Genomic DNA, 4,955 nt, shown 5'->3' with positions numbered 1-4,955 from the left:
GCATTGTTACAGTATGATATTGTAAAGAAATCCCTCCCTCCCCCAGACACTCTGCAGTCAGCACACTCTCCAGCCCTTACACCTGTCTTTATAGACACTTCTGATTGATATTGATGTTAATTAGTGAGGTTGGCACTAACAACCCTGTTTCTCAGCACCATCAATCTAACCATCCATTAAAGTTGTGTAATGTGCCTATTGAATAATTTTCACCCTAACAAGATAACTACCCATCAATCTTTTTTCGACTGTCGATGGCCAGCATAATGAATGGCTTTACAGGTAACGATAAATAATGCATTTGCACCTCATCTTCAGCAGAACAATGCAGATTGATCCTGGCTGTGTCTTCCCATGGCATGAGCTCTCCATGCAGGAAAATGCATTCTACCCTGCTAGCTAGCTCTATGGCTCTACATCAGTTCACTGACACTCCACTACAAGCTGTCTACCAGTATACAAGCATAGTATATTGTAGCTTAGCTACATACTGAATTAATGGTTTCCTATTAAAACATGACATTGAGCCACTGGGTATTTGTGGTGGGCCCAAGACACTATCCACTTTATATTTATAAATACAGTCATACTTGACATTGCACATTCATAATTTATACTGTATATTCTATTGTGTACATACCAGTTTTATAACTATGCATATACTTTCTTTGACTCACTTGTTATTTTTGATTGACTTTTGATTATTATTGATATTTATATTCGAACTGCACTGTTGAGGTAGCTGCACCGTTTATACCTGCTGTAACCTGTGTACGTGACGAATAAACTTTGATTTGACTTCTTAGAGATGTGGTACATGGCAGTCCCTTCCTCTTAGAGAAGCCCCTCTTAGAGAAGTGGTACATGGCAGTCCCTTCCTCTTAGAGAAGCCCCTCTTAGAGAAGTGGTACATGGCTGTCCCTTCCTCTTAGAGAAGCCCCTCTTAGAGAAGTGGTACATGGCTGTCCCAGAGTTAATTTTGCAGGATAATGACCCAGGCTTGATTTGGGATGAGGTTCTATTGGATTATAATCCGCCCATCTGAAGTCAGTGCTCTGATTGCTTTGTGCAGTGTTTGATGAGATTAAGTTATCTTTTTTCTGTGTTTAACATTGGGATTGTGGATTTGATGGTTCTTCAGATCAGGGGTTCCCAAACATTTCATTCGGAGCCCCCCTCCCAGCATTGGGGCACATCCCCCCCCCCCCACGTCTATTTCTATGGGCACAAGCACTGTTCATGACACAAACTGTTCACACCCCTCTTGTTGGTGGAGAGAATTTTGCAGTTTAAAGCTATGTCTAATGTGTATTCATGTGATATTTGAGTGACAAAAAAATTAGAACAACATCTATGGGCTAAAAAACCTAAATAATTTTTATTTTGATGACATGGGCTAGTTGATCTGGACATGTCTGACTAGTTATAAATAGCTCTCTATGGTATGCAATGACTGACATGACAAGAGGAACTAATGATGCACTACCCAATTTTGAAATTGCCCCTTGTGCATTCTACTATTACAACTTTAAAGAAAAAGGAACTCCCCCTTCCAACCCCTCGCCCCACAGTTTGGGAACAACTGCTTTACATTTTATTTTTAAGTGATCTTCCAGACCATTACATGGTTAAGTCAATTCTCTCCAGGTCACTTTATTTGCATGTATATATCAGTACGTATAGAGGTCAGGTCCTGTATTCATAAAACATTTCAGAGTAGGAATGCTAATCTAGGATCAGTTTAGCTTTTTAGATCATAATAAATGTCCAGCGGGGATCTGATCCTAGATCAGCACTCCTACTCTAATATGTTTTATAAATACGGGCCCAAACATGTTTTCAGATGATGTATGATAATGAAATGTATTATTGGTACACATGGGAATCAATATGTAGATTTGTATTTGATCATAACATTGCTGTAGCCTGGTCCCAGAGCTGTTTGTACTGTGTTCTGCAATCTAACTCTATTAACACACTTCACTATCCCCCCTTCATCTACTTTCAAATGAGCAATTACATGAAATCTCATGCAGGCATTACCTCTGTAATAACAACATATTTGTTCAATAGTCGGTTGAAGAGAGACGTGTCTCAGTCAGGTAGTCTTGGCAGGGAACAGTGTACAGCACGGCTCGGAATAGAAAACACATCGTCGAGAGACAGAACACCAGCATTTTGTTTGGCACACACACGCACCCACACACACACACGCACGCACGCACGCACGCACGCACCCCCCCCCCCACACACATGAATGCAAGCACACACACACACACACACACACACACACACACACACACACACACACACACACACACACACACACACACACACCCTCTCTTGTATAACTAATCTTGTGGGGACACACAATTCACTCCCATTCAAAATCCTATTTCCCCTAACTCTAAACCTAACCATAACCTTAACCCTTATACCTAACTCCTAACCCTAACCCTAAAACTAACCCTAGCTCCTAACCCTAAACCTAATTCTAACCCTAACACTAATTCTTAAACCCCTAAAAATAGTATTTGACCTTGTGGGGACCAACAAAATGTCCCCAGTTGGTCACATTTTTGTTTGTTTACTATTCTTGTGTGGACTTCTGGTATAGTTAAACACGGCTACACACACACACACACAGACACACCGCGCTGCATGTTATTATGATGACATATTGTTTACAGTCCCAACTGTTGCCTGACAAGGCCTGCAGGGCACAAAGATCCTTCTCATCTTTCATTTGGTGCCGAGAGTTAGACTCTGACCCTTATGGGACGACACATACCTCCATTCCTTTCATATTCTAATCAGGGAAAACATCATATTGGAATTTTGACCAGGTACAGGGACTTTATTATTCCCCCCAGCCTGTCAAACTCTGGGCCTTGAGAGAGGTACTAGGAGAAAACACAGAATGAAGATAAGTCTTTGTGCCTCTTGGCACTATCATCACAAATCTGCGGACATTCTCCACACTCCAAGCTGTGGGATCGTCTTTTCTTAAAACGTCAGACTATATTACATTATAAAAGGGGCCCACGTTTACTTACACCTGCAAATAAAAACATCAAATACCAGAGAACACTAAAACTAAAGAGAGTAATGCTGCAGTCGAAATAGCAGAAAATAGAAAAGGTTATTTGGTGATGAAACTGGTGAAACGAGTTCTGAGGGCTTTATTGCATATTGCAGGATACTGGCTGTTACCGACTGACCATCGACCTTACTGGATTACTTTCTCTACCTCTACTCCCCTACTCCCCTTCTCTGTCTCTGACCAAAAGGCCCGCCAGTCACACAAAAGGGATTGGCCGAGATTACTACATTACGCTCCATAGAAAACGACTTGCCCTGGGGAAAATTTGATTGGTTGGAACGTGGAGTCCATAGCTATTTCCTGTGAAGAATGGAGAAGCCCGCAGCAGAGCTAGCGACGTTGCCGGTTAATAATACATATTTATACTTCCCAGACCCAGGAACAGTTATACCTTCACACATTTAATTTATTTCTTGCATCTTATCTTTTGCACCTCTGGCAGTGTTTTTCCCTTTTCTTGGGTCTAGTTGTTATTATTATATGATGTACCTTTTCCCCCCCTTTGGTGCAAAGCCTCAGAGGATTGATGATAAAAAACAGGTAGCAAAGTTTTGAAAACTTTGAAAACGTCCATGTTTTCTGAATCCGTCTCGCTCTGGTGGTTGCCGCTCGTTTCAGCATTTTTCCTTCCATCCAGTTTATATCAAAATATATCAAAATGCTCGGCGCAGCGTTGGAATACTTTATATTCACACTATAGCTGACAGACCCATTCGACACACGCTCACTAAAATATTTGGGAGACAGTTTGATAGGGTGCTTTTCATTCATCCCTTTACCCGTTTTCACTCTTTCTGTAAAAATACATGTGGAAGTCATTGAACGACCATCGCTTGTGCCTGTTAAGGACTATCTGGAGAAATCTTCATCTCTCGCCTGAGCCGTGCGATAGGCTGCAGCCATTTACAATATAATGACAGGATCAATATGAACAGTGTTACTGGCGCCTTTGATAGTTCTGCCACGATCAAAGCCGGAGATAAAGCAGTATCATTTCTTCTCATTCTGAATGGAGCTGTTGCCATAACGACCTGTGGTCAGTACTGTACATAGTGGGCCACGCTCCGATAAGACCACCACGATTTCCTGTTAGTTACCGAACTCTAAAATGATTGGCTGCTCCAGCAGTAATTTGATTGCTATTTGGCTAGAGCGGGCTAGATGTTATAATGAACTGTATAATTATTGGTCAAGTTGGGTGTAGTGCAATAATTCAGCCCCGCCGATGGTTAAGAGCCGAGGGGGCAGAGTGATTAGTTCTCCCAGTCTTCCAAGGCTTTTGAGTGACATTAGCTCAACACAAAGGATGCAATACCCCTGTCCTAATAGTAATGGAAATCTTTGCAGAGACAATTGTAGTACTGTTATTATGCAGCCAGGGCCTTTTTCTCTTTTGTAAAGAGATTCAAAATTGCTATACTATTATTCAAGCATTTCTCTCCCTCCTCTCCCTCCTCTCCCTCCTCTCCCTCCTCTCCCTCCTCTTCCTCCTCTCCCCCTTCTCCCTCCTCTCCCTCCTCTCCCTCCTCTCCCTCCTCTACCTCCTCTCCCTCCTCTCCCTCCTCTCCCTCCTCTCCCTACTCTACCTCCTCTCCCTCCTCTCCCTCCTCTCCCTCCTCTCCCTCCTCTACCTCCTCTCCCTCCTCTCCCTCCTCTCCCTCCTCTCTCTCCTCCCCCACTTCCTGAATGAAGGTACTGTGAAGGAGATAAGAAAGAGAAAATAAGAAACACAGTGATTTGTTTTACTGTGTAGACACCTGGAGGAGAGAGTGAGGCTGTGTTGGCTGTCAGAGGTTAGTGATAAGGGATGTGAGGAGAGTGTGTAGGCTGTCAGGGGTTAGTGATAAGGGAT

This window comes from Coregonus lavaretus, assembly GCF_964263955.1.
Source record: "Coregonus lavaretus genome assembly, chromosome: 5".
Classification (NCBI taxonomy): Eukaryota; Metazoa; Chordata; class Actinopteri; order Salmoniformes; family Salmonidae; genus Coregonus; species Coregonus lavaretus.
The sequence above is the reverse complement of the archived record's forward strand: the minus strand, read 5'-3'. Positions refer to the sequence as shown.